We start from the raw sequence: 13025 nt of genomic DNA, 5'->3' as shown, positions 1-13025 counted from the left end.
TCCCGACGGATGTTAACTAATTATCCATCGAGTGAGTAGCTTATGTAATAATAAGTCTGTAGCACAGTTCTGTATACATCTTTGTATAGATTCTGTAGTAGCCTATAAGTCATGTTGACTTTAACTAGATATGCAGAATAGGCTGATTAATTGTATATAAATGATGTCTTGTAATTCTGCATAAGTGAAATGAAGTCAAGTGCCAAAATAGCTACCGACGGATGATTAACAAAGCCATCGACGGATGATCAAATGACTATCAACGGATGTTCAGTATAGCAGTCGACGGATGATCAATGAAGTCATCAATGGATGTTCAGAAAGTCGACGGATGATCATATATCCAACGGATGTTCATAAAATCCAACGGATGATTATATAAAGAATTCAAACAGCAGTTGAACAGTGAAAGTTGAGCACAACCGTCAAGATGTATACAAATCTACTGTGGAAGCCCATTAACTGGGTAATAGAGGACGAAAAGCAGCAAAGCTTAAGTCTGATAGTTTTTATATTTATTCAGTCTTTTTGACTTTGTAATCTTGGTAATATATAAACCAAGAACGTAGCAAATAGAAATACAAGAGTTGAGACACAAAAATAGAGAAATCTTTGTAGGCAAAATCCTTAGCATTTCCCTGTATTCTCAGCAGTTTGATTTGTAAGCAGCTGTGAGCATTCTTGCACACAGAGTCCTCTCGATATATAATATATATCTCTGGTGGAATTGTTTAAATCCACCAAAAAGTTTTTAAAGACTCTTGTTTTTAATTACTTATGTTTTGATTCAATTAAGTGTCTATTCCGCATTGTGCTAATCAAAACATTTATATCTATATTTGAGTTGAACATTTTTATTTCGAGAAAATGGTTCAAGAATTCCATTCAACCCCCCTTCTGTAGTTCCTGCTATATTGTTAAGGGACTAACCCCTTCTCACTGGGATGTTCCCTATTATTGGGGTTATAACCAACGGGTCGTCATGGGGAAATTTCACACCCTCCAGATCAGAATCATCAAAAGACATTGTTACTCCTGTCCTGGCCCTCTTCGGGGCTTCCCCAACAATATGCATAACTTCTCGGGAATACGCTTTCCTGGAGTTCTTAGATAACCCAGCAGCAGTTGGTCCTCCAAAGATTATGTTTATCATAGGCCCTCGGGGTCATGGTCCTCCGAAGATTGTATTTATCACAGGTCCCCTAGGCTGGGGATTCCGCCCCTGATCATCTTGGTATTGGGAACCACGGACTTAGGGTGTTACTATGTTTTACGATAAAGATTACGAAAAGAGGATTACCTTGTTAATGGTTGATTCCACGCTCTTCTATTGTATTCCCAAATTTTCTTGAGCGAAGTGTGGCCTCCGTCTTCTCAAGTTATCCTCTCTTCTTGCTCCTTGGTGGCTACAATATGTTTTCACACAATTCCAAGCAAGAAGAGAATAAGAATATATATATGCTACAATAGGGACCATGGATAATTAGGTTGGGCCTTCTAATTACATCTTGAGCCTAGCCCAATGTAATTAAATATTAATTCAATCCACTAAAGAATTAATATTTGCACTACCTTTCCTAATACCGTAATTTAATTAATTCGATTCCAATATTATTTGCTTATTAAATTCCCCATGTTTAAAATATCATATGTCCATTAATTAAATAAATTACTGATAATTTATTTAATTAATATCTTTTATCCTTGATCATCCACTCAACCTTTATTTAATTATGCCAGAATAAATTCCACCTGCAGGGTTTCACATAATTAAATCTTTTTGAGCTTTCAAGGGGACATCATTAACCCGAATATTATCAGGACATGGATTCCTTCAATAAATAATATCCACCATGTATATAATTCCATCACCCAAAATATAATGATATAATTCAAAAGAATTATTTCATATATAAATCAAAGCATGTAAATAATATACACGTGTCAATTACTATTTCCGGATTAAGAACCTAAGCATTAATAATAACATAGAATCTTAGTTCTCCTTCTTAATCAGTATTAAGGGAACAATTCTAAATTTGATCATGTTCAATATACACAAAGTATACTAGTATTATTTATTAGTCAATATAAACTAATCTAAATAATACTACAGCCATACCAGTGGATTGTCCAACACCACATGTGCTGTGAACCTTATTATATTATATAACCGTATTTAACAATCTAATATTCTGTATCCCATTTGATACTAGATTGTTCACAATATATAATATTGGACAACATGTAGACATTCAAATGATTCTCAAATAAACTGGCCAGAAATAAATGTACATACTTCAAATAAATATTTTCAGTATTCACTAACAATCTCCCACTTATACTCAAAATATTCTATGTGTACATCAGTGTTTATTTAATCCACTATTACATAAAAATCTATTTGTCCATCCATCTGACTCCTATCGCTTCCACATGCTTGTCAAAAACCTTGGTTGGCAAGCTCTTTGTGAAAGGATCTGCTTGGTTGTCTTCTGATGATATGTGAGACACAACTATATCCCCTCGCTTTACAATTCCTCGTACGAGATGATAATTACATTCAATATGTTTAGCTGCTTTGTGGTCTCGCGGTTCCTTTGAATTTGCCACAACACTAGTGTTATCACAATAAACCGTCAAGCTCCTAGGCAAATTAGGTACCACATCTAAGTCTAAAAGGAAGTTCCTGAACCATACAGCCTCCTTGGTAGCCTCAGAGGCCGCCACGTACTCGGCCTCCATGGTGGAGTCTGCAATGCATTTCTGCTTTACACTCCTCCATATAACGGCTCCACCTCCCAAAGTAAAAACATATCCCGAGGTTGATTTCCTCTTATCCCTATCTGATTGGAAATCTGAATCAGTATATCCCAAAGGAAATAGATCTGAGGCCTTGTAAATTAACATATACTCCTTAGTCCTTCTCAGGTACTTGAGTATAGTTTTTACTGCACTCCAATGTTCCTGACCTGGGTTTGACTGATATCTACTAACCATGCCTACAGCAAAGCAGATGTCAGGCCTCGTACATAACATAGCATACATTAAGCTTCCACATGCTTAAGTATAAGGAACTGCTTTCATGCTCTCTATATCCTTAGGTGTCGAAGAACACTGCTTCTTAGATAGAGCAACTCCATGCTTAAAAGGTAGAAAACCTTTCTTGGAGTTCTGTATGTTAAAATGAGCTAATACTTCATCAATGTAGGGCTCTTGAGATAAAGCCAACATCCTTTTCTTGCAATCCCTTATAACTTTGATCCCAAGGATGTATGCCGCTTCACCTAAGTCCTTCATATCAAATTGTTTGAACAACCATGCCTTTACTGATGACAACATCTTGACATTGTTTCCAATGAGTAAAATATCATCTACATATAGTACTAGAAAAACCACTGCATTACCTTCACTTCTCTTATACACGTACGATTCGCTTGGACTTTGATTAAATCCATATGACTGGACTGCCTGATCAAAACGAATATTCCAGTCTCTAGAAGCTTGTTTAAGTCCATAAATAGACCTCTTAAGCTTACATACCAGATGCTCTTGGCCTTCCTTAATGAATCCTTTTGGTTGCTGCATATAGATGGTTTCTTCAAGACTTCCATTAAGAAAAGCTGTCTTGACATCCATTTGCCAAATCTCATAATCGAGATGAGCTGCTATAGATAAAAGAATATGGATTGACTTAAGCATGACTACCAGTGAAAAGGTTTCCTCATAATCGATACCTTCTTTCTGAGTATACCCTTTCGCAACAAGTCTTGCTTTCCAGGCTTTCACCTTTTTTATCTAATCCCCTCTTTTTCTTGTAGATCCACTTACATCCAATAGGTTTTATACCTTTGGGTGGTTCTACGAGCTCCCAGACCTGATTAGAATACATTGATTCTATCTCAGATTCCATCGCCTTTTGCCAAAGATCTGCATCTTTGTCTTGTGCTGCCTCTTCGTATGTACGGGGATCATCATCATGTTCACCAGAGACCAAGTCTGAAGACTCACCCAAAAACATGAACCTATCAGGCTGTTGAACAACCCTCCCACTACGACGAGGTACTGGTGCGGTATTAGTGACAGGTTGTACATTATGTTGTGGTTGTTCTACTTGTACTACAACTTTATGGGTATTATTTGTCCCTCCCACTAGTTCCTCTAAAATGACACTACTCATGAGTTTGTGATTCATTATATATTCCTCCTCTAAGAATCTTGCATTGGTGTTAACAATGACATCCCGATTCTTCGGACTATAAAATAAATATCCTTTCATTCTCATGGGGTAGCCTACAAACAACCTTACTTCTGTACGAGATTCTAACTTAGTCGCGTTCTTGTTCAGCACATGTGCTGGACAACCCCATATTCGAATATGTCTTAGACTCGGTTTATCCCCAGTCCACAATTCTAAGGGGGTTTTAGGAACCGACTTAGAAGGTACTAAGTTCAGAAGATAAGCTGTTGTCTCTAAGGCATGTCCCCAAAACGACTTGGGTAAATCCGAATAACTCATCATCGATCTAACACTCTCTAAAACAGTCTGGTTCCTTTTCTCTGCTACACCGTTCTGCTGGGGTGTGCCTGGTGCAGTTAACTGGGATTCTATCCCATTTTCTGATAAATATTCCCTAAATTCTCCAAGCAAGTATTCGCCACCACGATCTGATCGTAGTGACTTGATACTTTTATTAAGTCGCTTCTCCGTTTTAGCTTTGTACTCTTTGAACTTATCAAAGCACTCAAACTTACGGTGCAACAAATAAACGTACCCATATCTAGAATAATCATCAATGAAAGTGACGAAATATTCATAACCACCTCTTGCTTGGATATTCATGGGTTCACATAAATCAGAGTGAACCAATTCTAACAGTTGTTTGGCTCTATTCCCTTTTGCCTTGAAAGACCTATTAGTCATTTTACCTTCCAAGCAGGATTCACAAACTGGAAATGGCTCCACTGCCAATGAGCTTAAAGGCCCGTCTACTACCAGTCTTTGAATCCTCCTCAAGTTAATATGACCTAATCTCAAGTGCCAAAGATATGTTTGGTTCAAACTAGAAGGTTCCTTTCTTTTAGTAGAGTTAGAAGATGTGTAGTTCAATTCCCTAAATTGCAGTTGCAGTGCAGGTTGACTAGGATTAATTATATACAAATTGTCTTGCAATGTACCAGAACATATAATTCGTTTATTCATCATAATAGAAACATTACGATCCAAACAAACATTATAACCATCCAAAGCAAGTTTAGAAACCGAAATTAAATTCCTTCTAAAAGAAGGTGCATAAAGACAATTGTTCAAAACCAAAATCCTATCAGAACCAAAAGATAAATGAATAACTCCTACTGCAACTACTGCTACTTTCATAACATCTCCCATGAACACGTATATCTCACCATCTCTAAGCATTCTGGATAGTTGGAACCCCTGCATAGAATTACAAACATGATCAGTGGCTCCTGTATCTACATACCAAGTGCTCGTAGATATAGCCGCTATAAATGTTTCTGTAACTAGAGAAAGAGACATACCAGTATTGTTTGTCTTCTTAGGAAGAGGACAATCCTGTTTCCAGTGACCTGACTATTTGCATCTGAAGCACTTTCCCTTAGGCTTTTTCACACCACCCTGAACTCCCACTGCCTTCACAGCTTTCTGTGTCTGAGCCTTTTTCTTCTTCTTAATACCTTTCGGCTTAGAGGAAGAACCTTTCTCAGCCACATTCACTTGAACACTCTGCCGAAATAATCCTTCAGCTGCCTGAAGTTCTGTCAGCAGTTCTGCGAGACTATACTGCCTCTTGTTCATGTTGTAATTCAAGCGGAACTGCTCAAAACTCTTGGACAAGCTCATAAGGATAATGTCAATCTGGGTTTCCCCGTCAAGTTCAGCACCAAGGATCTCTATCTCATTCAGATACGACATCATCTTGAGAACATGATCCCTTACAGGTGTGCCTTCAGCCATCTGAGTGTTCATTAAAGCCTTCATGGCTACTTGCCTAGCAGCCCTATTCTGATCTCCAAAAAGTTCCTTGATATTAAAGAGCATATCCGAAGCAGTGGCCATAGACTGATGCTGATGCTGTAAAACACCTGACATTGCTGCCAGAATGTAACATCGCGACATCTCATCAGCCTTAATCCACCGTTTATAATACTCTTTCTCATCTTCAGGAGCATCGACAGCAGGCTGTTCAGGCTTGGGTTCATAAGTGCAAAACTTGTACTCCTCAGCAGTCAACACAATGTCTAAATTTCGTTTCCATTTAATATAGTTAGGTCCGGTAAGTTTGTTATCCTTAAGTATGGTGAATAGTGGATTAAAGCCCATTTTATCCTGAGAACCATGCATAAAAACATCATATAAATAAGGGTGCATTAATTATTAAGATTTAAATTATTAAAATTTAATGCACTAACATCTAAACACCATAAGCTTCTGGTACGCCACGATGTGTGACATGTATACCACCTAATTTTGTTTAAATGTTACTTCGGTCCTATTACTAAACAATATGCCACGTTGGGGTGGACTATATTATTTTTCATAGCTAAGTGTATACCATCATCAAATCTTAGATTATTCGAAATCTATGGAACTTGGTACGCCACGATGGGTGGCGTGTATACCTTCCAATATTCGTAATTTTGCCTTGAATATAATACTTCAATTCAATATTCATCAATGGTTTGATTTCCAGGTAGTGGATGAGTCACATCGGTCTCGCTTAAAACCCACAGCCTTACAAGTTCGATGAACCCGTTTTTGACAAAATCGCCCCAAATCAGAAATAAAGAAAATCCGTATTTATTCCTTTCAAAATTTATTAATTTAAGAAGTTTGTTCTAGTAATTTCTATAACATTCTAGACAGCACAAATTACATGCCACGATGGGTGACGTATATATAATTTATATTCGTCGATATGTTAAATTACCTACAACCAATAATGGAGACCATGGGATTTAATTTCATATTAATTCCCTCTCCCACTTAGAATTTTTTTTATTAAAATTGAGGAATTTTAAAATTAAATGGGGCCCTATGTTGTTATAATTATGTCTAATCATGCATTCAAAATACACACATAATTTTAGCAACATATAACATTTAATTAAAGCAATAAATAAATTTTATGTCCATGTCGTCCTAATTAAGTTAAACATGTAATTTTAAAAGAATTACACACATAATTAATGACACACATAATCAATAAATTAAAGCAATAATTAAAATTTAATGGAAAAAATTAAAATAAATTTTCCACTATTATGGCCCTTGAAAAAAAATCCAGCTCTCAAAAAAAACCTGCCCCAAGCGCGCCCCGACGCCCCCAGCAGCCCCAGCAGCCCCAGCAGTCCCAGCTGCCGCAGCAGCCCCAGCAGTCCCAGCTACCGCAGCGGCCGCAGCACGCGCGCCTGTTGCTTTTCAGTGAGTTTTGTTTTGATTTTGTTCGATCCAAACATCAACAGCAGCCCCTTGTAATCGCACAGCGGAACAAAAAACTACCGGAATTATTTTCCGATCGCACATAACTATTACAAAATACCCGGAACAATTACAAAAAAAAATAGATCTAATACAAAACTAATTTTGTAAAATCTATTCTAACACGATCAACCCTCGTGTAAATTACAACCACGATTAAACCACGTGGAAACCAAAACAAAAATTAACCACGATTAAACCACGTGGGATCCAAACACATAATTAAAATATACATGGCCATAATAGTGGATTAACAATCTACATCAAAACCAATACAAGCAAAACACTATATACACGCATATATAATTATGACATGGACATTATATCATAAAACGTAGAACCCATTACCAGGCTCTGATACCAATTGTTGGGAACCACGGACTTAGGGTGTTACTACGTTTTACGATAAAGATTACGAAAAGAGGATTACCTTGTTAATGGTTGATTCCACGCTCTTCTATTGTATTCCCAAATTCCCTTGAGCGAAGTGTGACCTCCGTCTTCTCAAGTTATCCTCTCTTCTTGCTCCTTGGTGGCTACAATATGTTTTCACACAATTCCAAGCAAGAAGAAAATAAGAATATATATAGGCTACAATAGGGACCATGGATAATTAGGTTGGGCCTTCTAATTACATCTTGATCCTAGCCCAATGTAATTAAATATTAATTCAATCCATTAAAGAATTAATATTTGCACTACCTTTCCTAATACCGTAATTTAATTAATTCGGTTCCAATATTATTTGCTTATTAAATTCCCCATTTTTAAAATATCATATGTCCATTAATTAAATAAATTACTGATAATTTATTTAATTAATATCTTTTATCCTTGATCATCCACTCAACCTTTATTTAATTATGCCAGAATAAATTACACATGCAGGGTTTCACATAATTAAATCTTTTTGAGCTTTCAAGGGGACATCATTAACCCGAATATTATCAGGACATGGATTTCTTTAATAAATAATATCCACCATGTATATAATTCCATCACCCAAAATATAATGATATAATTCAAAAGAATTATTTCATATATAAATCAAAGCATGTAAATAATATACACATGTCAATTACTATTTCCGGATTAAGAACCTAAGCATTAATAATAACATAGAATCTTAGTTCTCCTTCTTAATCAGTATTAAGGGAACAATTCTAAACTTGATCCTATTCAATATACACAAAGTATACTAGTATTATTTATTAGTCAATATAAACTAATCTAAATAATACTACAGCCATACCAGTGGATTGTCCAACACCACCTGTGCTGTGAACCTTATTATATTATATAACCATATTTAACAATCTAATATTCTGTATCCCATTTGATACTAGATTGTTCATAATATATAATATTAGACAACATGTAAACATTCAAATGATTCTCAAATAAACTGGCCAGAAATAAATGTACATACTTCAAATAAATATTTTCAGTATACACTAACACTTGGTCCATCCGACGATCTTCAAAGTTCTTTCTTCCATTTTTATTCCTATCCCCTCCATCTCTAGTGTATTTATTCAATCTTCTTTTTCGAATGAGGAACTCAATTTTATCTTTCAGTTGTCTACACTCATCGGTGTCATGACCGACATCTTTGTGAAATCTGCAATACTTGCCCTTATTTAGCTTGGCAGGATCAGCCTTCAAGGGCTTAGGCCAATGAATATCTCGATCTTTCTCGATTTCCATCAAGATCTTGCTTCTAGGAGCATTCAGCTTAGCGTATTCACTGAACTTTTGCCCAGGTCCTCCCTTCTTGGGGGTTGAATCAGGGTTTTGCTCGGCTCTAGGATACTTGTCCTTAGCGATATACTCCAGATCAGTTTTCCGCTTCTTGCCTCCAGTGGGCTCATTACTCACTACGGTCTTCCTCATGCTTTCTTCCACCTTGATGTACTTCTCTGCCCTATCTTGGAGCTGCAACATGCTTTCAGGGGGCGTTTAGCTAAGGACATCTTGAAAAAATCATCCCTAGTTCCTTGTTGCAGCGCTATCATGGCTACCTTATCATCAAGATATGGGACTTTTAAAGCCTCCTTTTTGAAACGATTCAGGTAGTCTCTCAAGGATTCCTTTGTTCCCTGCACAATGCTCATAAGAGATGCTGAACTTTTCTCAAGTACTCTCCCGGTGATGAATTGCCTAATAAAAGCCTGACTTAATTCTCTGAACGATCCAATAGAGTTCGGGGGCAGACGACTATACCACCTTTGAGCCATACCCGACAGGGTTTGAAGAAAGGCCCGACACTTAATAGCATCATTCACGGGCTGCAACAGAAGTGCATTAGAGAATGTTCTAACATGATTAGCGGGATCTCTCATGCCGTCATAAGCTTTTATAGTTGGCATCTTGAACTTCCTTGAGATATGGGCATTCATTATATCTTCAGTGAAGGGTGGAGTAGGATCATCAGGATATCCAAGGGGAAGAAGATTGCTTGGATCAGCCCTTGGGACAATAGCCCTTCTCTGCACTGGACATCCAGGTCTATGATAAGAGGAGGATTTCTCCCCCTAGGAGGTACTGGGGGTCTGGTGCACCTCCAAGTCGCGCCTCAGCCTTTGAATCTCAGCCTCGTGAGCCCTGATTCTTTCCTGCACTTCTTGGGGATTCTTCCCTTGGGTGCTTTGAGGGCGTTGGCTACCATCAGCCATCGGCTCTTTGCCAGCACGTCTCCTTCTTGGGGCTACTTCATCATCCGAAGATTCGGAGTCTCTCTCAGTGTAAGGACCAGAAAATTCTTGATCCTCAAGGATAGGAGCCAAACCTCGTATATATGGGGGCGAACACCCTCGTGCTTCACTACGTCCAACATGTCCACTTCCTCCAACCTCGGGGTAAAGGGGCATCCCATAAGGGGGGTTAGTAGTAACAACAGTTGAATATTCGTACCCGATGGGTCGAGAATTCACAGGTGCATGTACTTGTTGAACTTGAGGATTCGTACATTGAGTAGCCGAGGGAACCGTCCCTTGTGGCTGAGGTTCAGTTGCCCCTATATGGGCTTCTCCTTGCGTGGTTGCATAGGTTGAGTGAGGAGGTACCTCCACAATTGAAGAAATCACTTAGGTTGTCCCCGTTGGTGTTCCTCCTCCAAGGGCTCTAACTGTTCTCCATGTTTTCGCCATGGTTATTGTTGTGCTTTCCCACAGACGGCGCCAAATGTTATGGATAAAAAACTAAGCTTATTATTTGCTGTATTTATTTCTAAGGTTCGGGAGCTCAAGGCCTTTAATGACTGCTCTCGTGTTTCGTAGCTTAACTCTACCTTTACGAGATGCCTACGTATCTCTGTGAATTAGAGAATCAAGCCAAAAAACGTAGTTCTGATTTGTGGGGTGAGGCCCCTTATATAGATGTTGAGAGTCCTTGAATTGGACTTGGGTTAGGAGACTTGGTGGGCAAGTCTCTGAATTAGAATGGACTTTGGAGTCCTATATAGTAGGAAACTGATTCCTTATCCTTCTAGGTCCCTTAGAGGCTAATCTGCAAGGATTTACGTCCTTATTGGGACTCTTCTCAGTAGCTGATTTTTCCCTTATTAATTAATTACGAAATTAATTAATATTCAGGGTTTTGGGGCCTTCTTTGTTCCATCAGGCCTGATCTGGTCCATCAGGTCTGATCAATGTGTTAACCTTTTTGGTCTGAATGTCATACATCTTCTTATTGGGCCTGGCCGCCCAAATCATGTATAATTACTGTAATATTTAATTACATAATCAAGATTTATTTATCCCTATCAATATCCACTTGGAATGCTTTATTACAAGCTTAAATTGGTGTTTTGGACTCAAGTTGTTGATATTTTGATGTGTTTTTTTGTTATTGCATTTCAAGTATCAGTTATATGAAGAAATGAGCTTTTAAAGGAAATATGATAAACAGTGATCTGAATTGGAAGCCCTTCAAGTTGTAGAGAATCTCGTTAGCTTCGCGTGGGCAGTTGAATCGCCTAATTTTGTCGAGTAGAACTCAAGTTATGGCCAAAACAAGATTCATCAGAATTTTTTCCAGAAGCTGTCTGAGCGCCCGCTCAGGAGAGCTGAGCGGCCGCTCAGGGCGCGGCTGGTCGCTGATTTCGCTGAAAAAGACTTTTTTAGTGGAATTTGACGATTTTAAGGGTCCAGGGCCACTAGAGGCATATATATACTTAAAAAAAAAGGTTTTCATCATCCGGGAAGATTGGGATACCAAGGAGAAGACCTAGAAGCACAGAACAACTCCAAAAAAGAAGATCTTGTTTTCAACTTGTGATTCTTTGAATTAGTTGTAACTTTGGATGCTCGTTTTCGCTCTTGTTGAACCTAGATCTCGTTTATTCATACTTTAATTATTATTTAGTTTATTAAGACCTTGTTTTATACCATGCTATCATTGGAACCCATGGTGACGATGAGTTCAATTATGGGCTAATCATTGTCATGGGATTGTAGCGGATACACTTATGGATTTCAATAATTAATTTGTTTTGATATCTTCGTGTGTGGTGATTGATTGATATCCTAGTATTGGTTGTGCTTATTCGTCTTATGTGCGTAGCTAACATATAAGATATCATGTTAATCTCTATTGAAGCGACAGTGAATATAGAGGTTTAGAACTTGCCATGCTAGCATAGGTTCATGTATTTGTTATGCATGATTTGTGGGTAACTCTAACCATTTTACGTGACCTATGTAATCATGATAGATAACTTGAGCTTAAATCGTTATGTTGTCAAATTCTATAGACATATAGGGTCTCAATATAATTGGTGCCTATTCAGTATCTATCTCTTTTGTGGATGTCTGGTAGAATGGTACTCGTGCAACGAAAGTTGGCGTTTATCAGTTTCGTGTTATCTGATTAGTGTCATCACCATCACATACTAAGGTTTAGAACAATAAGGCTATTGAATGAAGTAGTAATGAAGTTAGAATCCCATGTTTGTCATATATAGTAATTCAACCTCAATTCTCTTAGTTAATGTTATTTAGTATAATCTCTTAGTTTAATAAAAACCCAATTTGTTATTTGTCTTAGCATTGAGCGATAACCATACATTGTTGCATAGGTGCATAAATTGAACTTAACCTAAACCAGTCTCTGTGGGAACGACTCTGATTTATATCTTATACTACTTGTGAACGCGTATACTTGCGTGAATATTAGTGCGTGTTTTCGCCATAACAAGTTTTTGGCGCCGCTGCCGGGGACTCGGTGTTAATTTTTAGTTTATGTGCTTATCATCAGTAGTCGTTAAAGTTCACTGTCTCGGATTCTTTTACTTTCACGGTTTATTTGTTTGTGTTTCAGGTACTCATTACAATGGGAGATCCAGCAGCACGAATGAAAGCCTTGATGGATTTTTCTCAACCCAAGATCAATGACATTCAATCTAGCATTGCCCGGCCAGCTATCACAGCTAATACCTTTGAGATCAAACCTGGCATAATTCAATGGGTGCAGAATTCAATCCAGTTTGGGGGTTCTCCAACTGAAGATCCCAATATGCACATTA

Source organism: Apium graveolens, chromosome 7, assembly GCF_009905375.1.
Source record: "Apium graveolens cultivar Ventura chromosome 7, ASM990537v1, whole genome shotgun sequence".
NCBI lineage: Eukaryota > Viridiplantae > Streptophyta > Magnoliopsida > Apiales > Apiaceae > Apium > Apium graveolens.
This window is presented reverse-complemented; position numbering follows the sequence as displayed.